At 46.7% G+C, this 27,974-nt stretch overlaps 1 pseudogene; it reads left to right on the top strand.

The window, feature by feature from the left end:
* The first annotated feature begins 20,497 nt into the window (after nucleotides 1-20,497).
* Nucleotides 20,498-27,661, top strand: LOC121142678 (annotated as a pseudogene).
* The last annotated feature ends 313 nt before the right edge of the window (nucleotides 27,662-27,974 follow it).

The raw sequence follows: 27,974 nt of genomic DNA, 5'->3' as shown, positions 1-27,974 counted from the left end.
GAAAAAGAGAGAAGAACCTAGCCAGCTGGGAGCTGACTTTGGCAGTAACGCCTCATGGAGCTCTGGCCTGTGCCAGTGGCTGCAAACCACAGGCAAGGGGATTTTATTGGGTTTTTGCTCCATGTTGGGGCCCAATATGTACCACTAGTTATAGTAGGTGTCAAAAAAAGGCCCAGTGTCAGATATAAGGTTAAATACTGTAAGATAAAGAGATAAAGGAGAAAATCACAGTCACAACTCACCCCCTCAACGTCACAGTTGAAAAGAGACTGAACTCTTGTTTCCTCCCAACTTATCACCTCATCTCTATGACCAGCCATGTCACATGTCACTTCCGGTCTGTCTGTGCAGGCCTCCAGACCGCTTTGGTTAACTAATGGCTACCTCTGTCCTCTGATCCTCATCCAGACTTTGTTAGAGCATAAACAGGAAATCACTACAGTGGCGTCTGCCTCACAGGCAGAGGTGAGTCACATTATTCGTCAGAGAACATAGGAGAAGCACGGGTTGGCTCAGCTCTCAAGAATGTAATGGTCGGAGAGGGGGGGAGAGAAAGAATGAGCAGCATTGTCATGGTCATTCTGAAGTTGTGTGACCTGGTGGTTTTCCCTCACATAGAGGAGGAGAGACATGAGCATGGGACACCATGTCCTGAGGCTTAGGGGGTTGGAGGAGGGGACCTGGAGGGGAGGGAGGTGGGATGAGGGGGTGGAGGGAGACGGTCTAGCTATGACCTGCTCACACCTACATGTCCCTACCAAGGACACTCATGAATCTCTATAGAAAATTTTCCTGAATTAACAGGAATCTTCTCCACTTAGATAGCTAAGTTTCCTCACAGCCTCACTATCTTAAGATTCCTAAATGAGGCCCTTACAGTGAAGAAAGAGACAGGTGAACAAAACCAAAAAATAGAGCTCAAGGTTTTGAAGAAGGGCAGAGAAGGGGAAGTTGGAAGGAAGGGAGGACAAGAGAAGGAGGGGGGAGGGAAAGGAGGGAGACTGCAGAGACAGAGATGCGGTGGGTTAGAGATCATTTCTTGGGTTTAACCTGCTTTCCTTATTCACATCTCTGTTATTAGTGCATAACTCATAATGGATATACTTCACTAAGAACGGTGGTACTGTTGTTGCCTGAATACAGTCACGAAACTTTGAAGAATTCACCCCTTTGACCCATTTCTGAAGAGAAGAAGCCTCTGTCCCCAGGCCTCACATCTAAAGGTGGAATTTCTGTCTGCCGCAAAGCTCCCCGTACCAATTCTCAGGATCTGTGAGTTCCTTCTCTGGGACAGCTGGTGTTCCAGCAGAGAGCACTGAACGTGCATGGATACTGAAATTCTTGCAGACACTACAGAGAGGAACAGCTCGGTTCTCTCCCACACCAAGCGTGGACATGGTGTAGTGATCTGTCTTAAACAGAGGCAATATTAATCAGGTTTCCACCTGACGGTGAGAAGGAAAGAACATGAGGGGTAGTTTCCATGGCAGTGGGAGCTGAGGTGAAAGGGAGCAGGCACTGAAGAGGCCATTTGGGTCACGTTCTGGGTAAACAAATGTATGGCAAAGTAAATTTGTGACTCCATGTGTGTGTGTGTTTTGAGCAGAATGACAGACAGCCCATAGTACATACTTGGTGAAGATCCTGAAATCCAGGCAGGTTAAATCCATGATTTTCTTCTTGGAGTAACTAAAGTTTCCCCTCCTGAACTGCCCTAAAGTCGTCTTGTTGGAGATGAAGCTCAGGGCTACTGCTGGGCAAGGGCTGTGCCAGTGAGCTGTGTCCCAAGCCTGCAGTTATTTAATCTCTGTGACTTCAGTGTCCAACATGTATGCTGAGGCAGTCTGGTGACAGAATAATTAGACATTAAAACAACATGTATTATACTTGGTATTTTTTTATTGTTTTGTTTTTGCACCTGCTGGCCAGCCACCCAGCCACCAGGTAAACACACAGACTGAGTTATACTCAGCAATGAACAGTATTAGCTTTGTGTGAGTCGAATTACCATAGATGGAGAAAACAGAATATTCTATGACAAAGCCAGATTTAAACAATATGTGTCCATGAATCTAGCTGTACAGAAAGTGCTAGAATGAAAACCTAGATCCCAGGAAGATAACTACACTCACAAAGACACAGGCAATATATAATCCCACTCTACATAACACCAAAAGAAAAAGGGAGGAGAAACTACACAAAATAACTTCACTACCAATAAATCAAGGACAAACAAGAATCATCAATCAATGGTCATTGATATCCCTCAATGTCAACGGCCTCAACTTGCCTATAAAAAGGCACAGACTAGCAGAATGGATAGGAAGACAGAAACCTATGTGGAAGGAATTGGCAATAGGGTGGGAGGATGGGGGGATGGTGGGGGAGTGTGGGAGGAGGGGAGGGAGAGGGAACTGGGATTGACATGTAAACAAGCTATTTAAAATTTAAAAAAAGAAAAGAAAAAAAGAGTGTTTCTAACTTAAATGGCCACATTTCTAACAGTCTCTTGCCTCTAGGCTTTATACATTTCTTTATTCTGTGTGTCTTCCTACACTTAAACAGCGGCTGGCTGGGTGACAGATGGCCCCGAGGTACACTACTCTCTCCTTTTCTTGTTCCTCCTTGTCCTCTGGAGCCTAGATTTCTCCTCCTGTTTTTTCTCTCTGACTGCCAACCCCACCTATCCTTTCTCCTGCCTGGTTATTGTCATTGACCTCTTTGTTAGACCAATCAGGTGTTTTAGGCAGGCAGATTCACACAGCTTACAGAGTTAAAAAAATCCAACATAAAAGAATACAACAACTTTGCATCATTCGACAGAATCTCCATGGCATAAATGAAAGTAACACATCATAAACTAAGATTCCATAACACTGCACGTTGTTTATGCATGGAAATAGTTACAATTTAGAGGTTGCTCCCACCCCTGTCCTTCCATTTTTTGCTTTCCAGTTACCCCTCCTCTCAACATTAAACTTTTCTAATGCACTATGTAGGGTTCCTGGCATTGCAGAGAACTTAAAGATTCCAGCAAAAGCCTCACTCTGCACACAATGGCATACAAGATTCCACCTGACATTCCCTTACCCTCCCATCCATAATAGAACTTGGAAAAGTTCTACCAGAAATTTCTTATAAGTTTCCCAAATTCGAACCTACCCAGTCCTGGTCTGAATATTCTTAAGATATGTTCAGTCTGTGAAGTCTTGTCCCCCAGAGAAGCTATGTGCCAGTTGGGCTTTGTATAGTCAGCAAAAGAAGAAGTTGGTGAGAGATGCTCTGTGTACAGGAAGGAAGGAAGTGGTAAGGGATGCCTTTTGATCATGGCCTCTTCTCTGAGAAAATGTAAGCTTCACCCCTGAGGTGCAGATTACACGCTTGAATTCTAGCTATGATTGGCTCACCCGTGGAGGGATCTACTGAGGAAAACAATGAAATACCCATGCAAAGAATCGTCCCTCTTCAGACTTCTTCCCAACTTTGATAACTAAGGCCCATCTATTCCGAGGTTCCTAAAGGACCACTGCCAAATCAACCCTTTTGGGGATCTTGACTCCTTCCAGTGGGATGCTTACCCTTAGATTAACCCTAGACCACTGAGTACAGATACATGTCTGCCAAGGGCAGACCCAGTTGGGGACCCTCAACCGGGGGAGAATCAGGGATCCTGAAGTCAGGTGGGCAGAGAGTCTGGGAGTGACAAAGAGACTGGACACAGGAGAGTGCTGAAACTGAGTGTAATGTCTCTAAGCAAGCATCAGACTTTATAATCATAACATGAGGATGTACAGAAATTAAATTAGTTTTGTATATATGTCAAGGTACACTGAAGTCAGCAAATTGACACATAAGGCACACAGCATAAGACTAAAAGTTCAAAATAGAACAGTTAATTTTGTATATATTTCAATAGTCATTGATGTCAGCAAAATCAGCACACAAGGCAATAAAACTACCTTGGCATTGCCTCACAGGCATCCTGGTGGCAATAAAGACCATGGAAACTCTAAAGGAACGCCTTGCGATGATCGTGGAAGAGATGGCAGCATTACACTCCTTAGAACATCCAAGTAGGCCGGGCGTTGGTGGCGCACGCATTTAATCCCAGTACTCGGGAGGAAGACGCAGGCAGATCTCTGTGAGTTCGAGGCTAGCCTCGTCTACAGAATAGCCTCCAAAACAATACAGAGAAACCCTGTCTCGAAAAACCAAAAAAAAAATACGAGTAACTTCAGCTATTTCAGATCATAATAACTCTGAATCTCACAATCTCACAAATGCATTATCACAGAGTACATACCTGGAGGAACCTGGCAGAGATTGTCCAGAAAGGTGGCAGCCTGCAGGAGAAAGTGGCACAGAGACTACTGGGTCCTCTATTGTCAGCCATCCGGTATTGCCATGATCGTGACTTCAAACACAGAGACTTGAAAAAACAGAACATCTTGCTTGATGGAGAGGGGAATATCAAGGTGGCCAACTTCTGTCTTACCAAAAGATATCAAGCTCGGACTGTGCTTCAGGGAAGATGCTGTATAAACATCTTCAATGCGCCAGAAATCATCCTGGGAGAAGGCTATGATGGGAAGAAGGCAGATTGTGGAGTCTGGGTGTGGTGCTCCATTGTATCACCATTGGGCATCACCCCTTCAAAGAAAGCAACCCGAAAGACACATATGGGAATATCATTCGAGGGAGCTATGAGGTCCCATCTTATGTCTCTGGGTAACTTGAAAAATAAATTCCCCAAATGCTCACGGTCACAGCACAGAATATACCCTCCATCAAAGATATTGAACAACATCTATGGCTCATGAGATGTGACGACAACATCCCAGATGATAGCTACGGGATCCAGACGTAATAAACCTGCACTCTATCCTTGGGTTTGATTCCAATGCCATCAGAATCCCTATATAATCAAGCATGTCATGAAATGATGGGGACATACCTCATCATCAAAAAGCACATATACAAGGATCTTGAGGTTCACTACACCACCTCAAGCAAGCCTGGGGACCCTGAAGCTAAGCCTCACACATCACCAGCACCTCACCCCAAACCAAGATCCAGTGAGCCCATATTTGGCTCCCTCCACACTCAGCCTTCACAACAGCACCTGACACCATTAGGGCGGAAATTGGGCAAAAGTTCCTCCCATCATCAATGTTGCCAGCAGAGGGAGATCCCCACTTGTAGCCATGTCCCCCTTTCTAGAACTGCGGAAGCCCCATGTGTGGGCAACAGCATACTGGTAGAGAAGATGACCCTGCCATCTGGGCTGGATCCTGGCACAGAAGCAGCATCTTCTCCTCAAAACTTTGGGTGCTTCAAGAGACTGCGAAGACAATCAGGTCTTGCCTGTCAATAGGGTGTTGTTGTTCTCAAGGGGTTCTGAGACAGAAACCCTACCTATGTTATTGACTGTGCCTTTTCATTGGAAAAATGAGAAAAAACAAATGTGTGTGTGTGGGAAATTATATGTGGGGCACTGACTCCATTCTCAAGAGGGGGCACTGTGACAGCCATCCAGAGCATCCGATGAAGAGCCAAGAAATACTAAGAGGATGTCTTCAAGGTCAGCATCCCAAGATCAATACAATACCTTTGTCATGGGACACTAATGCTGGCCTTTTTTCTCTCCCTTCCTCCAATGCATTCTACCTCCAATCACCCAGAGGACAATCCCTTCTCAGGGTCACTCTAGAACCCTGATCCAGTCATTGAGACACAAGTTGGGACAGCAATCTGGACATCTATGCTCTCACAAGTCTTTATGGACATCCAAGGCGTGTCAAGCCTATGGAAGGTGGAGTTGCTGATGCAAGATGGGCTGGGTGGTACATTGTCACCATCTAACGCAAAAGCCCTTGTGCCAACACTCAGTCCTGATGAAAAGGCTGTTCTGCCCTTCGAGATTCCCTTCCTAGGGAATCGCTAGGAAAAGCTGTGGCTATTGAATCCTGAAACCGACCCCTAGTGACACACCTGCTCCTTCGAGATGATATGCTGACTAGAGACCATAATAGAGGGAGTCATTAGAGGTTTTAAGAGAGATCTGGCACTAGTGAGATTTCCAGATATCTACAAGGATGACACCAACTGGAAAACTAAGCAATAGTGGAGAGACTACCTTAAATGCCCCTCCCTGATAATCAGTTCAAATATTTCCTTATATGCCATCCTAGAACCTTCAATGACTGGTGGAAGCAGAGACAAAAACCCCCAGCTGAACACTGAACTGAACTCCCTTAACTCAGCTACAGAGAAGGAGGGCTGATGAGCAAAGTGGTCAAGACTAGGCTTGTTTAACCCAAGCTACAGCTGACCAGGCATGGGGATTTCTTGGACTCCACACTGATGCCTGGGAGGCCAGCTTGGGACTTATCCAGAACCCGTGAGTGTGGGTGTCAGTGAAGATGTCTAGGCAATCTATGAGTCCTCTGGTAGTAGATCAGTATTTATCCATGGCACACAAATGGACTTTGGGTGCTTTTCCAACAATGAGGAATGCTTTTTCACCCTGGACTCTTGGAGGAGGGCCTAGGCCCTTCCCTGAATGAAATCACAGACTCTGGATATCTCCCATGGAGGGCTCACCCACCATGAGGAACAGAGAGGGTATTGGGTGGGGGGATGGGAGGTTAGTGGGGAAGGCATGGGAGGAGGGGGGAGAGGGAGCTGGGATTGACATTTGAAACAACCTTGTTTCTAATTCAAATAAAGAAATAAAAAATGAATTCCAAGACAGAGCATGAAGCTAATACATGAGACACCCATTTTACAGAATTAGTGTCCATGTTGTTAAAGCAAAGACATGGTAGGTTGAGTAGCTAAGGGCACACTTTGACCCACAAGTAGGAGGCAGAGAGGGAATCACTAGGAAAAGCTGTGGCTATTGAATCCTGAAACCCACCCCTAGTGACACACCTGCTCCAACAAAGATACACCTCCTGATCCTTCCCAGACAGTTCCATGAACTAGTGACCAGGTATTAAAACACATGAGCCTATAGGGGCATTCTTGTTCTAATGTCTTCGTAGATCCTTTATCACAGGAAGGGCAAGGTCCTTGAGGACAAAAGTCATGACAGCCACTGTGGATTAATATGAGCAGTGTGGGGTCCATTTTAATTCCCATAGTGGAGTCCTGAGAGTTAAATTAATATCATGTATACATGACAGTTGCTGGGATTAATTTCCATTTCTGTAGTCCCGGGTTCTCTTTGTTGCAACATGAGGGACTCATATGTACCTATGTTGGTTTAGTTTACAGTTTGGGGGTTGATCTTATGCCAGAACCTGTCAGAAGAGGAGCAAGCCTCCCCCTCACTTTGAGGCCAGTAGTTAGCATGAGAGCCTCAGGACAAGTCAGGCTGTGCTCTTACTACAGTTGTGTGTGCTTGACTCTGTAAAAGGAGACTACTGTGGCCTCACATGGACTGAGCAAGCACTCAGATCCTATCTTAGAAAGCACAGAGAAGCATCTGTGACACACTTTGTGAGAAATGACGATACTCCAAGGGCCACAACTACATCATGATAACATCTTTTTTGACTTAATGAATGAACATGCTGGAGAGGAGTTTGATGGATGCAGGAAGAAGAGGCCCAGAAACAACCTAAACAGATTATAACCGTCATCAAACATCAGCAAAAATGGTAGCATAAACCACACCCTTGGAAGGAGATAGCAATGTCAATGCCATTGACTTTGGTTACAAGACCAATGGTAGAATTGGACACTGGAACGGAGCGTACAAAGTTCCCAAACATTTTCTCAGCAAAGGACTTGAAGGGAAAGATGGGTGGAGTCTGGGCACGATGCTCTCTGAGGTGTGAACATTGGGAACCTCCCCTGCTTAGGGAACATCATTTACATTCTGCAGAAGTACATCCTAATACGAATGTAAGAAATTTCAGGTCATGTCTCTGGGCAGCTTAAAACACTCATACACTACCCTTTCCAGCTACATCAGAAAAGTCACCACAACAAGGTATTCAGAAAATGCCAAGGTTCACCAAATGTGAGCAAAGTCCACAGACTATTCCAAGTGAATCCTTCCTAGGTCACAGCACCTTAGTAATGTGCTCTCTGTCCTTGATCATATTATAAATACCACCTATGAATCAGAGCAGGAGACACACTCAAAACATGGTGATGTTTTTCTCCCTGAAAGGCTCCCCAGAATCATTGGCTGGTCTGAAGGACGTCTGCCAAGATTGGGACCCTCGTCACATATTTTCCCATGCTACACAAGTCACCTCTCTTCTGCTCTTCTCTTGAAAACAAGAGCCAGTATTCCACCCTTGGCCTGTCAGATGTGTGCTCTAAGATGTGCATGTGCCTGAGTTCATGTCATGAGGGGAAAACGTCTTTATGAAGTATTCGCATGCTTTTCATCATCTTCTGTTGTCCCATGATTAGAGTCCTGAGGAAGACCCCAATTCCCGCATGTTCTGATGTGGCAGTCCTTTGCATGAGATTCAGCAAACTACCAGGAACAATGTCCTTGCCACTTGGGCAACACTCTTATTTTGGTGTCCTATGGGACACCTTCATATTTCCGGAGACCAATAATTGTTGCACGGGGCTTCCCCACGACCAGTCTGCACAGGAGCACAATGACCCCGCAGCCTCACTCCTGCCACTCCAGAAAGAAGATTCTAAAACTGCAATACACGATTCTATTTACCATTGGCAAGGTGCCCTTTGCTGTGTGAAACTAGCCTACCATTGCCTCACATGCACCCCAGTGGGCAGAAGAGATGTAGACAACATAGAGAATTGACTTTGGTCCATCGTGTCAGAGATGGCGACACTTGAAACAGTAAACAATTCACATATGTATTTCTTGTCCATCAAAATATTCTTATTTTGCTACAGAACGTGTCCCTTGAGGCTTCTTGTTCCAGCTGATAAGACGGTAAGCAGCCTGCAGGACTGAGGACTGACATGACAGTGACATGGTGCACAGACAATGGAAGACCCCAAATAGCCAGCTTGATGCAGGGGGCAACGTGAAGCTGGACGACTCTGGTCTTGTCACCAGGTGCAGAGGTGACATTGAGCCAAAAGTTCAACGTGGGAATAACATCTTTGATGCCCCAGAAAATATCAGTGTGCAGCAGATCCAGAGGGAACACAGACTGAGAGTGTTCTCCCCAAATCCAGCTCATTAAACCAGTAGGTTTCCTAGGGCTCCATGCAGAAGTATGGTTGCGGCAACACTTACATAGGGCTGACTCTAGGGCTGCTGCATCTCACGATGCCTGGGCCAGCCTGGCGTAAACTTAGAACAGCTGTCTTCCTGGAGGTCTCTGACAAAACTGGGCATTGTGCCATGCTGGTCATTGCTGTGGTTCATGGGCATCCCAGCTGTGTGGGGCTGTTCATTAGTCCCTCCCTCAAGGGCCTCCTTTTAAAAAACCCTCAAATGATCTGAGATTCTCAACTCCATTGGTGGCAGAAGCATCATACTGGCTTCAACTAGTGAATAATATCGGCCTCTTTGATCCACTGAGGCAAAAACTACTAAGGGTTCTCGTTACTTTTCTCTTGCTGCTGTAGGATTCCATTGCATGAAGCTGATGCAGGAGACTAACACGAACTCCCATATTACAAAATTATTGTCAATGTTGAAAAAGCAAAGATATAATGCATGAAACATTTAAAAGCACACTTTGACCCACTAGGAAAGGCTTGAACTTTTGAATGCTCCAAACCCAACCCTAATGACACACCTGCTCCAACAAAGACACCCTACTCATCCTTTCCAGACCTTGCATGAACTAGTGACCAGGTATTAAAGCACAGGAGCCTATAGGGGACCATTCTTGTTCTAATATCTCCATAAATACTTTGCATCATCACAGGAAAGACAAAGGCCCTTGAGGGCAAACGTCATGAAAGCCACTGTGGGTTAATGTCAGCACTGTGGGGGTCCATTTCTGTTCCCAAGGAGAATTCTGAGTGAATAACAGCATGTGTATATGACTGTGGTCTGGGTTACCGTTTCATCCATATAATCTAGGGATCTTTTTATTGAATCAAAAGGGACTCATATGTTCATATGCTGCTTTCATTTCCAGGTCTGGGGTTGAGATTTTCTCAGGCCCTGTCAGGAGAGGAGCAGGCCTCAACTTCCCTTTGAGGCCAGTCTCTTCAGATAGATAGTTTGAGTTTTGGGACTAAGGAGGTGGTCCTTGTCATTAGAGATCTGTGGAATTCACTCTGTAAAAGACTACTGTGACCTCACAGAGACACAGCACTAGACAGATCCTATCATATAAAGCACAAAAAAGCATCTATGCTACAATTTTGTTAGAAATGCCTATTCTTAAATGTCATAGACTCCGAATGCAGCCTGCGCATTGCACATCATGAAGACATCTTTTTGTTAAATTAATGACTGATGGTGCTGGGGAGGAGTCTTGATGGATGCAGGAAGAAGAGGCCCAGAAACCATCTGAACAGATTATGTCAGCCAACAAATGCCAACAGAAAGCAACCCTAAACCACCCATATTGATGGGGACAGCAATGTCAGGGCCCCTAGACCTAGGTTAGAGTTGGACACTGAGATGGAACCTTCAGTGTTCCCAAATCCTTTCCCATAATGAAGGTAATGATTGTCAGAGTCTGGGCAGGATGTTCCCTGAGGTGTGAGCTTTGGGCACCTCACTTGCTCAGGGGACAGCATTTGTATTCTGAAGGAACACACCTTAATAGGAACATAAATTCCAGGTCGTGTCTCTGGGCTACTAAAAACACTCATACACCACCCTTTCCAGTTACAACAGAGAAGTCACCCCCACAAGGTTCAGAAACTCCCATGGTTCACCAAATGTGACCAAAGTCCACAGACCATTCCAAGTGAGTCCTGCCCAGGCCACAGCCTCTTAGCAACGGTGCTGTCTGCACTTGGACTTGACACAAATAATCACATATGAGTCAGAGCAGGTGAGAGACTCTGGGAAAAACACCCTGAAAGTTCCCCCAGAAACCGTGGCTTGTCTGAAGCATATCAGTCATGATTGGGACCCTGGCCACATACCCTCCCATGCCACACACGTCCCCGTCTTCCCTTCCTCAGAAACCAAGAGTATTCTACCCTTGGCCTTTCAGTTGTCTATTCTAAGAAAAGCGCCGGCCTGAGGGTTTGTCATGAGGGTAAATGAATCTTTATGCTTTTCATTGTCTTCTGTTTTCCGAAGAAGGTGAACACCCAGGTAGAGCCCAGTTCCCCCAAGTTCAGCTGTGGCTGTTCTGTGTGTCAGATTCAGCAATCTCTCGGGGACAACATCCATGACTCCAGAGTGACACCCTTATTATGTTGACTTGTGAGACACCTCATAGCTACTGAGTGAAATAGTTATTGGGTTTAGCATTGACCATAACCCATTTGTACAGGTACACAGTGACCACTTAGCCTCATGGCCTGCCTCCCCCAGAAAATTATCCTGAAATTCCCTATTTACTCTTTGCCAAGGTGCATTTGGCTCTGTGAAACTGGCCTATCATTACTTTGCATTTGGTTGCCGTAAAAGTTACAGACATCAAAGAGATGCGCCTCTGTTCCCTTGTGTCACATTTGGTGACACAAAAAATGAAACACCCAAACATAATTACATTGCTGCAGGTTCAAGTAATCTAGGTCATCTTACTTTGTGACAGAGCACGCCCTGTAAGGAAACTTGGCAGAACTGGAAATGGAAGACTGCAGTCTGCAGGGGGCAGAGGTGCAAAATATTCCAGCAGATAAAGTCAGCCTTGAAGCCCATACGACCTTGGCATTTTACCTAAGACATAAAGGCCCAAACATCCTGTTGCATGCACACGGAAAATAGAAGCTGGATGACTTTGGTCTGTCCCAGGTATAGATGTGGCACTGAGCTGGAAGAGTGATGAGGTAAGAAGACCTTCAATGACCTAGAAATTATCAGTGTACGCCAGACCCGGGACAAACGACAAACTGAGGGACTGATTCTACTGAAACCCAGCATGTTAAATGAGGAGGTTTACAGGAGCTCCTTGCAGAGGTACGGGTATGGCATCACCTTCATTAGGGGTGACTCTAGGGCAGCTGTATCTCATGATGCCTGTCCCAATCCTGGCTTCAGTATAGAAAAGCTGCCTTCCTGGAGGTCTCTGGCAAATGGGATATTGTGCCATAGTGGTCATTATTGTGGCTCATGGGCGTCCCAGCTGGGTATGACTGTGATTGCTCCTCCCCTCAAGAGCCTCTTTCTTAAAAACCGGAAATGAACTGATATCCTCAACTGCAAAGGCTGCCACAGCATCATCCTTTCTTAGACTTGCGAATAAGTAAATAGCGTCCTCTTTGATTCACTGAGGGGTTCTCATTACTTCTCTCATGCTGCAATGAGATTCCATGGCAGAGCATGAAGCTTACGCAGAAGACTGTCTAATACAGACTCCCACATTATACCGTTAGTGTCCCTGTGGGAAAGCAAAGGCATGGTGGGAGGAAGGGTGCACTCTGACTCACAAGTCTGAGGTTGAAGGGAATCACTGGGAAAGGATTGGCTCATGACAATTCCAAACCCACCCCAGGCCACCCCAGTCCCTCCCCTTCTGTTCTTCTCAGGCACCATTAGCCAGCATCCAAGCTTGGTCTTTTAGGCACCTGCTTCAGATAAGCACCTGACTGAGCACATTTCACAGGGGAGAGAATGTCTCCATGCTTTTCATTTTCTTATGTCTTTCAAGGAGAGCCCCTCAGGTCGAGCCTAGCTCCCGCTGTGTTTAACCATGTCTGTCCTTTGCGGGAGATCCAGCAAACTCTCAGGAGCAATGTCCTTCCCTGGGAAACACCCAGATTTGCCTACCACTTCCAGAGAGAGTGAAGCCCTGTCTTTCACAATTCATGTGCCACCTCATCTCAAAAGATATGCATACTAGCATCTTCCCCAGACAGAACTGACAAGGCCCTCACCCTGTACCACTGTGTTGAAGACAGCCTTCTTTCTGTAGCGAGGCAGGGACAGATTTATTATTCAGCAAGAGCAGCTAGAAAGATGTCCCCTTCATCTGAGCACCCAGAGAGCAGCATCCCCTGCAGAGCAGGAAGGGCCCTCACCAGGAGACATGCCATGTATCCTCTGCTGAGCACTAACTGCAAACACACTTTCCTCCAGTCCCTGAGCAACAGGTGAGAGGCTGAAGGCCATCATGCATCAAGAAATGGGAAGTGATTTCAAGAGAATCTGTGCTTTCCTTCCTCCAGGGACTCTGACTTCTTTGGCCAGTGGATTCCCTGAGAGGACGTGTCAAGTTCCTTTTGAAGAGTCAGTGTATTCTACCCTCTGCCAGGCTTCTTCTGAGAATGGATGTCTTTGTGCCCATCCCACTTGCTCCCCAGTAGCGACAGACAGCATTTCAGTGCATTTCTGGGCCCTTATCTTCAGACTGGAACCCCAGATTCCAGAAAGATCTCTGTCTTGCACTGGTGTAGGCTAAGCTGAACTCATGATTATGGAGTGACCATGAACTCATCTCACTGCTACTGTGCTCACACCCTGAACGACAGTGGAACTCTTGACCTGGGTCTCATCCCTGCATGTCCATATAGAAGTCCTTCCAGCCTGACCATGCTGGACAGAAGGGCACTGCACATGTCTCGAGAGGTCAGCCTGCAGGACAGGCCTTCACTGCCTTGCTGAAGCTTCGAGCTGTCCATCTTCTTGGGTTCCCAGTGATATGTGGAGACCGACTTCAGTATTACTCAAGGAAGTTTTTGCATTGCAGTGGGAACCCCGTGGATTTCACAAGCCCATCGATCACTCAAACATCATCATGGGGTGTCCCAGCTAAAGAGAAACAGTGCTTAGCTGCAGAACGGGTTATGCGTCCCAGCAAAAGGAAAGAACCCTCAAAGTGCAAAAGAGCTCAGCAGAGTGTCCTCCTCGCTGGGTGCTGTGGGAGGCAGCAGTCAGGCAAAATAAGCGACAGATCTGGGAAACAAGTCATTGAACTCAGAGATCTGAAGCCAAATGTCATCCTGTTACAGGACCCAGGAGGAAGCCTGACTTGGAGAGCAGGCTTGTGGCCAAGAGAAACCTGGGGCCATGCTAGTCTTATTCTTGAGAGAGAGACAGAGAGACAGAGAGAGAGAGACAGACGAGAGAGAGACAGAGACAGAGATTCTTATGGTTTAATCATATGTCATATAATGAACCTGAGATGGACATCCAAACTCAGTGATTTACTCTAGCTTTGGGGTACAGGAATCTATTTGTAGGGATCACTTTTCAGAAGCTGCAACGGAGGCCTCAAAAGATGTCAAATCTTTCCATCTAGGCTCCTCCCAAGTGGGAAGCTTCCTCCACTGAATGTTAACCGTCCTACCGAGGTGAAGCCCATATTGGAACTGATGACAAATGATCACCCCGGTTTTCTCCTGGGAGCGATCAATCAAGGGTAGCACCACACCCCAGCCATCTTCTTTGACATAGTTACAACTCATGGAACTCAAACATCTTGATGAAACAGTGAGCTTCCTCAAGAAATGAGTGTGGCACTTGCTGCTCCTACACACACTCTAAGGTCTTACTTCAAGTGTGCTGACAGCTGGGAGAAGCTGGGGAGATATTATCAGCCAACTGCTATCATGTGATGTGTTGCTATAGTGATGGGCAGCTATAGATTCCTGCAGGGCTAAAGGAGCCATGGGGAATCCCAGGTTCCGTCTGATGTTCACCACCCCGCTCTCCCTGTGTATGCTAGCTGGAGTGCAGATGAGACATGAGCTCCTCAGGCTGTAGCGTTGTCCTGACTCTGTGCCTTTGGTCTTTCTGCTTACACAGGACCCTAAGTCTAAAGCCTGCCTCCTAATCACAAAGACCAGTGCTAGAGCTTGTAGGAAAGAGTGACTCCATCATCTGGACAGTCTAAGAGCTCACGATTGGGAGAGCCAGGCTCATTTACCCAAAATATGCTCAGGAGCTACTTCTGCATGCTCACAACACTCAGTGGCTTCTACCCCCGGCCGCTACTGAAACCCAGTCCAGAAGTCAGGGAGTGGCAACAGCTTAACACATGTAGCTGCAGCTTTGGTGGGCATGGCCCTTGTGTCCTCAGCATGTGCAATGACCAGCAGCAAGAGGGATCTGTTTCTCACTCACTGGTGGCTGCTGCCTGGAATCAGGCTGAATTCTTGTCAGTTAAATGGGGGCTGTGATTCCACGTGTGGCAGCACAGGATTCCAGAACCTGGCCAGGCTACAAAAGCCTTCAAATGTCTAAAAGGGACTCATTTTTGCAACTACCAGGTTCTGTTGTTTGAGCTGGCGGTGAGGTGTGAGCTTCCCCCTTCTGTGAGCAGAGCCTTGCACTGGAGAATAGTGCAGAGGGACATGGAGAAGTCCACAGGGTATTTACGTCTCATCATCTGTGGACTTCACTCTTGAGGGCATTGTGGGATGTGAGAGAAGCAGATGGAAGGGAGAGCCTGAGGTCGCAACCCCAAACCATTCAGCCCAGGCTGAGATTACTGCAAGCGCCGTGTCCATCCAGACCTCCAGGATACAGAGCAAGGACGCATACAATCCTTCCTTCCATTTGGAAGCTATGCTTGTAATCTTCACTCGGGAAGCTGTGAGGTCCCCACTGAGTACAGCTCCTTGGGATGCTCATCTCTCCAGCCATAGGTTCAACAGACTTAGAACACTACACACATCACCTCCTCTGGACATCGCTCTGAGGTGCAGTCCTCCTCAGTGCCTGGATGTCAGCCCCTACCAGAAGGAAGGCTTGGCTTTGAGGATCCATGTGGGATGGGAAGAACAGCAGATAGTTCCATTGTAAGTAACAGTAGGAGACGGGCATGTCTGCAGCCTCCTTTGCGGCTTTGCAGACAGCCATATGGACTGGGACAGATGACTCCCAGATCTGCTCCTGCAGAACACTTTCCCTTTCCTTCCCAAGAGCGTCTTTGGTGACTTTCATCCAGTACAGGACATGTGCACTGGGCCAGGTCAACTGCAGCCAAGTATTTTCTGCCTCCTGACTGTCTGGATCAGGAAAGCCAACATGCTGAGCCCTGGGGCACCGCCTATGCTGACTATGTGCCTCGATTCCACCTGTGGCTGGAAGAGTCAAGACTTGCCTGGGTCCCTTACAAAACTCCTTCAGAACCACAGGTTCTGGGTCTGCATGCTGTCCACTTAAGATGCCAGGGCTCACTGGGAGGAGCAGGGCAGCTCCTCTGAACATCCTAGAAGAATTGCTGAGGAGCACCACCTGCTGTACAGAGTATCTGAATGTGTTTCTCCTGATCATCTGGTATCCTGCTGCCTTTGGCCACAGAGCCTGTTTCCCTTCTACTACTCCTCCATTGCCTAGTGGCTGGGGATGGCCATTTAGGGCTCCACCTTGGGGAGCTAGGCTGTTAGAATTGGCATGAGGAAGCCAGGTGGTGTGTGCCTTCAGTCTCAGCACTTGTGAGGCAGAGGCAAGAGGATCACTGAGTAGGAGGAATGGTCTACAGAGCAAGTTCTGGGACAGCACAGGTCAACAAACCTTGACCTTGAACCCCTTCTTTTAAAACATGCCAGGAGGAGGAAATGCCACCTCTCTGAGGATCGCATCTCCAGCACTGGGCAATATAAAGTAAGTTAACCTCCAGCTTTGGCAGTTAGGATGTGCCCATCCCCCAAGGTTCTGCCACCAACCCCTTTTCAAATGGGGCGTGTCTCTCAGTCTCTTTTTTATCTTCATTCTCTGCCAGCAACGTAGGACTGCCCCTGATGAGTACCAATGACAAAGTCCATGTCTGTCCTGGGATGCTTGTATTGATGTTGCAAACACCATGTCAAAAGCAACTTGGGGTGAAGAATGTTTACCTGGTTCTCACATCCTGATCATTGGTCATCATAGATGGGAAGTCAAGGCAGGAACTCAAGCAGCACAGGAACCTGGAGGCAGGAAGTGAAATGGAGGCTGCAGGGCATGCTACTCACAGTCTCACTTTCGCTGGCTTGCTGAGCAGGCTCTCCTGTACATCCCAGGGCATCCTGCCCAGTGTTGTCACAACCACAGGGGGCTGCCTGTAACTGTTTCAGCTCTCATGGAAAGGTACCCTGGCATCAGGAGCACAGAAATACCCATTGTCATACACTACAGAAACCTCACACTAGAGATTCATTGGGAGGGAAAAAGGCAGAAGGGAGCCTCTATCTAAACTATATTATTAAAACAAGTTAAATGTCATATTCTGGACATCTCTGAAGTGTTTGAACATGACCTGTCAATCTTAAAATGTCTGTGTTTGACCTTGAAAACTTACCTAAGATGAGTATAAGATCCAATGAAATAGGTCACTAATTGCTAACCTACATTTTCTTGTTATCTTAGATATTTGGTAATAATAAATTTCAAATGCTACAAATTTGCATGACATAGTTACAATACCTTGCCCAAGGTTAGAAATGTATGTACAGTATGTTCTAACAAATATAATATCAATTTTGTATCAATACACAAAATACCATGTGATTGTAAAATATTGAAAGGTAGTAGCTGCTTTTTTGGTTTAAAAGTAGAATTAATAGTTATATTTTTATCCTATTTCTATATTCCATTTATTTTCTCTCAGAGTAGATTCACCAAACTACACAGTTATCCTATGATATCTATATTCATCCTTTTATTCCAAAACAAGAACTCTGAAACTAATTCCTTTCTTCAATGTTTTCCTGGCTATTACTCATAAAAACTTGCAACCAACTCCCCTAAACAATGACAGATATCCATAACTCATTAAATAAATACAAAATACCCACCCCACTTCTTGGAAATGTGGATGACATATTCCTAAGTTACTTCCTCTTGTCGGGGGTCAACAGCATTTTAGGATATCCTGAAAAGAACAATTTGGGTTAATTGTTAAGTCCTGGGAGAAGGAGCTGTAGCATTTGCTGTGCAGTCTCTGTGTAATGGGAAAGTGCTGAGCTCCTCTCAAGTCCTGGCTTCAGTAGTGTGTGAGGCTGGAACATCTCAGCTAGGTATCTCAAAATTGTCCTGAGTAGTTTGTGAGCCAAAGATGATCTTTAGGGGGCGTTTTTCAGCTTTGTGGTGCTATCACAATCCTGGTGGAATCTTTCTTGTGGGGCCTAAGGCTGTATGTTGTAGCAAGTGTGTTTGGACAACACAGGTGGTGACCAGTGTGGCTGGTGACAGTCACAGCTGGTAGAACATAGACATAATCTGACAGTGAGGGCCCAAGGAGGAGGGGTGTAGGGAAGAACTCACACAATCCATGGAGAGAGCGAGAGGGAGAGAGAGGGAGGGAGAGAGAGAGAGGGAGAGAGAAAGAGAGGAAGGGAAGGAGGGTGGGAAGGAGAGAGGGAGAGAGAGGTGGGGGGAGGGATGGAGGGAAGGAGGGAGGGAGGGAGAGAGTTACACACACACACACACACACACACACACACACACAGAGAGAGAGAGAGAGAGTACCAGCTATCTAAAGTGCACATGGGATTGTGCACAAGAAGCATGAGTGGTGGGAGCTGCCTAAAGGGAGAACCAGCTGGTCTAGGGCAGGAAAGTCTCAGGCATTTGGAGACCAGGCACCTCTAGAGTGTGGGGAGAGTGGACTCTGTGGCTGAGAGGCTGCAGCAGCAACATGAATCCCAAACTTACTCAGTGGCGTAGGAAAAAGAGAGAAGAACCTAGCCTGATGGGAGCTCACTTTGGCAGTAACGCCTCATGGAGCTCCGGCCTGTGCCAGTGGCTGCAAACCACCAGCAAGTGGATTTTTCTTGAATTTGTGCTCCATGTTGGGGCCCAGTATGTACCATTAGTTATAGTAGGTATCAAAAAAAGGCCCAGTGTCAGATATAAGGTTAAATGTTCTAATACCAGAGAGATAAAGGAGCAAATCACAGTCACAACTCACCCCCTCAACTTCACAGTTGAAAAGAGACTGAACTCTTGTTTCCTCCCAACTTATCACCTCATCTCTACCACCAGCCATGTCACATGTCACTTACGGTCTGTCTGTGCAGGACTCCAGACCACTTTGGTTAACTATTGGCTATCTCTGTCCACTGAACGTCATCCAAACTTTGTTAGAACATAAAGAGGAAATCACTACAGTGGCATCTGCCTCACAGTTGGTGAGGCACATTAGTCGTCAGAGAACATAGGAGAAGCAGGGTTTGGCTTAGCTCTCAAGAATGTAATGGTTGGAGAGGGGAGAGGGAATGCCATGGTCATTCTGAAGTTGTGTGACCTGGCATTTTCCCTCATATAGAGGAGGAGAGACATGAGCATGGGACACAAAGTCCTGTGGCTTAGGGGGTTGGAGGAGGGGAGCTGGTGTGGAGGGAGGTAGGAGGAGGGGGTGGAGGGAGACGGTCTAGCTATGACCTGCTCACACCTACATGTCAAGGACACTCATGAAATCTCTATGGAAATATTTCCTAAATTAAAAGGAATCTTTTGCACTTACATAGCTAAGTTTCCTCACAGCCTCAGTATCTTAAGATTCATAAATGAGGCCCTTATAGTGAAGAGACAGGTGAACAAAACCAAAAATTAGAGCGCAAGGTTTTGAAGGAGGAAAGAGAAGGGGAAGTTGGAAGGAAGGGAGGACAAGAGAAGGAAGGGGAGGGAAAGGAGGGAGACTGCAGAGACAGAGATGCGGTGGGTTAGAGATCATTTCTTGGGTTCAACCTGCTTTCATTATTCACATCTTTGTTATTAGTGCATAATTCATAATGGATATATTTTACAAAGAAAGGCGGTATTGATGTTGTCTGAAAACAGTCACGAAGCTTCGAAGAGCTGACCCCTTTGACCCATTTCTGAAGAGAAGAAGCCTCTGTCCCCAGGCCTGATGTTTAATTGTGGCATTGAAGCTCCCCATACCAACTTCTCAGGATCCATGAGTTCTTAATCTGGGACAGCTGGTGTTTCAGCAGACAGCACTCAAGGTTCGTGAAAACTGAAAACCTAGCAGATACTAAACAAAGGAATATCTCGTTTCTCTCCTGCACCAAGCGTGGACATGGACTACTGAACTGTCTTAATCAGAGGCAATATTAATCAGGTTTTCAATTCACGATGAGAACGAAGGAACATGTAGGATAGTTTCTATGGCAGTGGGAGCTGAGGTGAGCAATTTCCCTTCCCCAACTCAAATGTGGAACTTAGAGAATTCAGCATAAGTAACTCAGGATCAGTACAAGAAGAGGAAAGGGGTGGGGGAATTACTGAAAAACTAAAAGGTTAGTTTCTTTTGCCTCTGTTAATGCTTGACTTTTTAATGCTGACTTTGAAAGTTATGGGCTTTTAATGCAATATACGAGCTAAGCAAACCCTTTCGTCTCTAAGAGGCTTTGATCATGGTGTGCGCCAACAAGCAGCAGAATGTGGTCTCACTGCCCATGAAGACACCATGAAGCCTCCTCTCCATGGCTTCAGGTGGAGTAGTTGAACTCTGTGACAGAGAACAGGAGCAGGACCAGAAAGATGGGTCAGGACAGAGTGGCCGCGTTTTACTTGGGTCTCTGCATTCCCAGCAGTCGTCATGAGCTAGTTTATGTTTGCCTCAAAGACAATGAGAACTTGACCTCTGGTTCAGAGACCACATCCTGTCCCCGAATGGAGCTAAACCTCAGGAAGCATGAGGTAGGTGTGACTGGAGATGCCCCAGAAGCACAGCAGATGCTGGAGCCGTGCCCTGGGAGCTGTCGCGAGAGGCCCTGGCACTATTGATGAGAGCAACAGCTCCCTGGATCACAAGAGAGAAATCCAGATCTCCTACCTATAAGGACCCTAGTGGACACAGTGCTTTCCCAGGACTTCTTGAGGTGAACAGGCATGACAGTGCCGACTCAGGATGAGTGTCCAGGAGACACAGCGTCTTCCTTCTACTTCTGGATATTCACATATCAAGTGGCCCTTTAATTCACCCTAGAAGCCAGCCACTGACCCAGTACTAGGCCTAACAGGTTCAGGCTAGAGTGTGGCAAGAGCCCCAGGCCATGGATCTTTCTGCCTTTTTTCTCCCTGGTACAAAGAAAAGTATGTACACATGGCTTTGACAAAACCCTCTGGTGACTTTGCCTCTTTGCAGGACTGCGGAAGACTGGTGTTTGTGTGGCTGCAGCCAGGACCAGCAGAGCAGCCCTGGGTCTGTTCCTGAGTGGGGGAGTATGCATGAGGGAAAGGCTAGCTAAGAGATCTAAGAGTCAGAGACACAGGGTAGCTGTCAGGAAGGCAGATGAGTCCACACTGAACGTTCCCAAGTTTATACATCCTCCATCTATATAATCAACAAAAGATGGGGACAATAGTGAGCTGAGATTGGTCCATTTCTTGCTCTGACCTCACAAAAACCCTCTGTGAGGAGAGAATGAGTTTCCTGTATAGAAGACCTTGGGCTTGGCTGCAGCTCTGTCCCTACAGACCAGGGAGCTGATATCAGTGTGACCTGTGGGACTCTTTATTGTACTAATTGTTGACTTGAGACTACACCACCACCTGATCGAGCACCGTGTCCACCTGGCCTCACGGACTGCTTCCCCGAAAATGATAGCCTGAGAAGGCAATACAAAATTAAACCTAACATTGGCCGAGGTGCATTCAGGCATGTAAAACTAGCTCAGCATAGCCTCACAGGCATCCTGGTGGCCATAAAGACCATGGAAATTTTAACAGAATGCCTTCTGATGATCGTGGCAGAGATGGTAGCATTACATTCCTTAAAACACCCGAACATAATTCAGCTCTTTCAGATCATAATAACCCAGAATTACTCATACATCATCATGGAGTACGCTCCTGAGGAACCTGGCAGAGCTCATCCGGAAGGGTGGCAATCTGCTAGAGAAAAAGTCAGAGACTATTTGGTCAGCTGGTGTAGGCCATCGGGTATTGCCACGATCGGGACATTATACACAGAGACTTGAAACCGCAAAACGTCTTGCTTGACTGACAGGGATATATCAAGGTGGCCAACCTCGGTCTTGCCAAAGATGTCGACCTGGAACTGTTCAAGGTAGATGCTGTATGAGCATCTTCAACGAACCAGAACTCGTCCTGGGAGAAGGCTACAATGGGAAGAAGGCAGATGTGTGGAGTCTGGGTGTGGTGCTGTATTGTATCACCATTGGGCACCACCCTTTCAAAGGTAGCAACCCGAAAGACACCGATGGGAATATCATTCGAGGGAGCTATGATGCCCCATCTCATGTCTCTGGGCAACTTGAAAACTGAATTCACCAAATGCTCACATTCACCTCATAGAAGAGGACCTCCATCGAAGATATTGAACAACATCCATGGGTCATGAGATGTGATGAAAACATCCCAGATGATGGCTACCCCATCCAGACATACTAAACCTGCTCTCTATCCTTGGGTTTGATGCCAGTGCCATCAGAGTTCCTACAAAATAGAGTGTATAATGAAATGATGAGGACATACCTTATCATCAAAAAAGCACGTATTCAAGGAGCTTGAGCTTCACTACAACACCTCAGGCAAGCCTGAGGACTCTGAATCTATGCCTCCCACATTGCCAGCACCTCTTCTCAATTGAGGATCCAGTGAGCCCATCTTTGGCTCCCTCCACACTCAGCCTTCACTATTAGGGCAGAACATGCCCAAAAGTTCCTCCAATCCTCAATGTTGCCCACAGAAAGGGAGATCCCCACTTGAAGCAATGCCCCCCTTTCTAGAACTGAGGCTGCCCTTTGTTCGCAACAGGGTACCAGAAGAGAAGATGCCCCTGCTTTCTGGGCTGGATACTGACACAGACGCAACATATTCCCCTCAGATATCAGATGCACAAAGAGACTACATAAGAGAATCAGGGCTTGACTGTCAAGATTGTGTATTTGTTTCTCAAGGAGTTCAGAGAGAGAAACCCACCCTGTGTTCACCAAAGAATTGCTCCCGTGAAAGAGGCAGGAGGCAGAGCCCAGTGAGGAATTGGGCAAGGAAGTGTGAAAGAGTGTAAGCGCTTTCCTTGTGTTTTATTTCTCTATGTCTTGACTGTGCCTTTTCATTGGAAAAATGAGAAAAACAAATGTGTGAGGGGAGGATTACGTGCCATGCTTCTAAATTGTCAGTATTGGGCTGCCGGGGTAGAGGCATCAGTGCAAGGAAGAAATCTGATCACAGGTGGGTTGCACTCAAGTGGCCCCAATAGCTTGAGCCGTCCTTATTTATTACTTTAACTAGAGTTTTTTTAAACACCTGTCACACATGACCAGTTTTACTTTTGGCTCCTATTTTTGACTTTTGATAAATGCATTATATGTGAAGAAATACATCTAAGCCATTAGAGAAGCCCTCATTATTCCCTTTTATGCTCCCCAAACAGTTTTCCATCCTCACACAACCTCATTCTAGACATAGACTCATCATCTCTGCAGGTTTAACTGAATCAGTTGGAAGCTCCTTGAGCTATGAAAGTTAAAAATTAGTACACATGGATACATTACTTTCAGGAAAACATCAGCGGGGTGGTGGTGGTGGTGCATGCCTTTAATCCTAGCACTTGGGAGGCAGAGCCCGGTGGGTCTGTGAGTTCCAGGATAGCCCCCATCTACAGAGTGAGTGCCAGGACAGCCATCAAAGCAATAGAGAGAAACCCTGTCTCAACAAAAACAAAGACAAAAGCAAAAACCAAAACAAAAAAATAACAAGAGTAACATGGACAGTGCTTTCATCTCTGTAAGACGGGCTTTCCTTCAGTTCCCTGGCCCACAAACGGATTCCATGTCTCAATCTCTCTGTAAAAGGCAGACTTTATAAGACACTCTTTCCCATCCCAGCACACCATTGCTCTTTCACCAGTGTAAGCTCCTAGGGATGGTAAAGTTGCCTCTGTCCATCCCACATTTGCACTGCACTCTTTCCTCTTGGAGCATACCAGGTCCTACCATTGATTCTCAACACCTGCCACCCAGGGAAGGGCCTCTCCACAGATGCCACTATGTGCATTCCTGAGGCTTTCCCCTCTCATGTGTCTGCATGGCTCGCCATACTTTCCAGAACTGTGAGACATGGGCAAGATCCCAAGTGTTCTTACCTGTCTCTATTTAGTCGGGAACATCCCTAGGATTAGGAGTTGCAGTTCCTAATTCCAGAAAAGAAATCTGAGACCGTTATCCTCCCTCTTGAATCTTAGGGGAGAACACTCCAGGAAGAACAGAATTTCTGGGGAATACCTGCATCTGTTTTATGTGACAGTGACAAAGTAAAACTAAACACTGCACAAAGAATGAGCACTAGATCGAGAGAGAAAAGAGCCCACAAGCCGCATGAAGTCAGCTGTGGGGCCCTGTAGAACAGGGGTCCATAGGCTAGCCCCAGTCTAGGCTGTGTGAATCCAGACACTGAGACTGTGCCTGTCTGTGACTGAGTCACCATACCCCATGTCCTTGTGAGGGAAAGGAAAACAAGCAGGAATAAGGCCTCTCCTGAGAGTGAGCACCCTGGGCCTCACACCAGCCAGTCAGGACTCACAGGAAACAGCCACTTTGAAGCCTACTGGACATGTCCCAGAACCAGCATCTGTCCCATGCCCCGACTTTGTTTAAAAAGAGAATTCCCATCAGACAATGCATTGGCACACAGTCCAGACTTGGGTCACCTCTGATGCCTCTCTCCCTTTGTGTACCCTAGGGTGACACAGCTCTCACTGCACAGCTATGGTGGCAGGCTTTGCTTATCTGCCTTGCATTTTCCTGGTAAACTCAGACCTAGGGAATATGATCCCAGGATGACCTTCCCCATGCAAGTCTTCTCAGTTTCCATCATCATGCCCTTGGCATTTTCAGGTGAGCCTGGCCCTAACTCCACTCATTGCACACAGCAGCTATACCACACCTCATTTGTTTCCTGAACTGGTCCAGGGCTCACCTACATCCTTCTCCTCTGCCTTTGTCTGGAATATTAGCCATGGAGGCACACACATAGGGAGGCTGTATCTGGGAGCTGGTCCTTGGGGAGCCCCATATTCTCTAGGGATGTGAAGCAGTGAGATAAGGATTCCTCTCAAGGGAAGCAATCCATGCTTTCCCAAAGCAGAGTGTTGCGTGTTTCTAAATTTCTCATAGGTGCTTGCCTTCTCCTATAGATCTGAGTTGGCTGATGAGAGTGTTCAACAGAAAAGCACCCCACTTCTTCTGGCCCAACAGAGAGGGAGCCATTGACCACATGACTGCAAAACCTTTCTGTTGCCTGGAGAGCCCAGACAGCTGTGAGCTTCTCAGATGGGGAGTCAGTGGCCTGCAGGGCAGCTCCGGTGTCTGATGCAGAAGGAACCTCCACTTCCTGTTCTCTCTACCCTCCTCCCTCCCTACCCCTGCTCTCTGGCTTCTCAGACAACCTGGGTACATGTGAGCTTGATGTCTATGCATGACGTTAGTGTCCTGTGTGGCAATAATATAAGCATTGGTGATGCTCCAGTTAAACCTATGCAGACAAGAGAATTAAAAGTATACTGATACCCAGAGCATGGGCTTCTGGCACAGGGAACAAGAAGAAATCACTGGAAGTTGTCTCACCTTCACAGAAACTCTGGGCTCTTACCAGAAGGGGAAAAAATACCTGAGTGACGTCCAGGCGTGAAGCAGTCTGGGCTGGAGGACGTACACTGACCTGAATGGACCATAACCTCCCCTGTGGTCTACATGGCCATGTCACCTGTTGATGGTCTCCAGTCCCAGGCAGTGCCTCTGCTGGAGAGCGAGTTTACCCGGTGGTCACAATGCAGGAACACCCACCATGACACTACTGGCTTGTGAGACTTTTCATTAAAAATATTTAAATGTCATTGTAAATTCCACCCACAGTTCTGCCTCCCACCCCCACACCCCCATCATGTCCTTCCACCCCACCTCACATGCCCCAGCCCATGCCCAGTGTATGCTTCCTCACAGGTAAATGCTCCCATGAGGTGTCAACACAGCCTGGAACCACAGGTTAGGGCAGGGCCAGGCCTGTCTCCGTGCATTAAGGTTGAGCCTGGCATGCCATCGTGAGGAATGGGCTCCAAAAAGATAGCTCTTGTACCAGGATTGTACCCTGGTCCTGCCGCCAGCAGCCCCTCTGATAGTCCAAGATTCACAACTGGCTCCCACATACAGAAAGCCTACGTCAGTTCCCTGGAGTCTCCACAGTTGTAGGTCTAGAGGTCATGAGTTTCCACGACCTTGGTTCAACTGTCCCTGTAGATTTCTGCATCGTGATTTTAACCTCCCTTGCTCATGTGTTCCCTCCTCTCTGTCTGTGACTGGAGTCCCAGAGTCTGGAGCTTGTTTGCCATTCTGTCTGGTTCCATCCATTGCTGGATGAGGTGGATGCTGACAGTTGGGGTGTTCATCCATCTGACTACAGGTGTTAGGCCAGCTCAGGTGTCCTCTCGACTACTGCTCAGAGTCTTTCCCTGGGTCTTCCTTGTGGAGTCTTGCGAGTTAAAATAGCACCAAGTTTCCCCCTAAGCCCATAAGTATTAATATATCTCTTTCATTTTTATATCACCTTTCTCCTCTCCGAGGACAATTCTAAGATTTAGAAAGCAAGTGAAGCCCTGTGATCAGCTTTCCTTGGGTTAGTGTCTCAGCCTGTATTTAAAATCTCTCTCCTTGCCTGAGCTTTGGCAAACACTTTAATATTGTAATCCCAATGATACACTGTAGAATACCTGTGAAAAACCAAGAGGAATCCAAAAAGACATGTTTTATTTATTGAAACCATGGACACATCATGAATCCGGACATTAGGCCCAGTTGATCCTGGAAGAGCATCCCAGCCAATCATGGAACAGTGTCCCAGCCAGCCTTCAAAATAAAGCACCCACTGGGCCCAAACTCAGAAGAGTTATCAGTGCAGGATGTTGCCATGGGAATGGCATCCATATTGCCAAACTGATTTGACATGAATGTTTGTTCTCAGTGTGTGAGCTCATTTAATGAAGCAGATAGTAAAAATATTCAGGATCAAGTTAACTCTGACCTGGATGCAGCATCTGTGTTATTCAATGGCTAAAAGGTATGCTGATTGTAATTTCCATACACTCCTCCTGGAATTCAAGAGAGGAGTGTCTACACTCCCTCACTACAAAGTATATCTCCACAATAAAACACTTAATCTACTTTAAGTAACAAGCACAGGGGAGATTACGTCTGCCAGTTGGCAGCTCAAAGAGAAATTCTCCATCTGTCTACTCATATGGAGAAGAAAATGTCATCAATCACAGTGATGAAGAAGGATTTATTCCCCTGATGTGGGATGTGGGATGTGGGATGTGGGATGTGGGATGTGGGATGTGGGATGTGGGATGTGGGATGTGGGATGTGGGATGTGGGATGTGGGATGTGGGATGTGGGATGTGGGATGTGGGATGTGGGATGTGGGATGTGGGATGTGGGATGTGGGATGTGGAGTTCATACTTCAGAATGCGGCAGATTCCCAGCTTTCAGGAAAAGGACTAGAAAGTTCCCTGCCATTGGCCTGTACATGTGTATTGTCAAAGTCTGTTTGACTGTGAATGTGGTGTAAATGAGTATTTCCGGTCAGAGGGAGGGACACCTTCGACCTGTGCCATCCATGGGAATCATGTGACTTGTGCAAAGATGCCTTTAAAAATGGAGTTGACAAAAATCAAGTGTTCATAGGTGTGTGGGTTAAAATTAGGGCTATTGCAATTGTGGTTAAGACTGAGTCTAATCAGGTGTAACTTTCCAAATTATCAGAGTCAATTCAAAAGTTAGAGTCAAAAATTCAGGAACAAGGGGATTTGGTCAAATTTGATCAGGACAATCTTCGAGACACATTCAATTCGATGTCTACTACATTTATGGCTAAGATGGAATTTAACCAGGAGGAATTTTCAAAATTAGCAGGGTCAATTCAATCTATGTCTGATAATAATGGCAATCTAGTGCACCGAATGTGTTTTCTGGAAGGAAAAAGAGATGCCTTTGGAGT

Source organism: Mesocricetus auratus, unplaced genomic scaffold (genome assembly GCF_017639785.1).
Source record: "Mesocricetus auratus isolate SY011 unplaced genomic scaffold, BCM_Maur_2.0 Super-Scaffold_100010, whole genome shotgun sequence".
In the NCBI taxonomy this organism is placed as follows: domain Eukaryota; kingdom Metazoa; phylum Chordata; class Mammalia; order Rodentia; family Cricetidae; genus Mesocricetus; species Mesocricetus auratus.
Note: the sequence above shows the minus strand (reverse complement) of the source record. Positions and strands in the feature narration are given on the sequence as shown.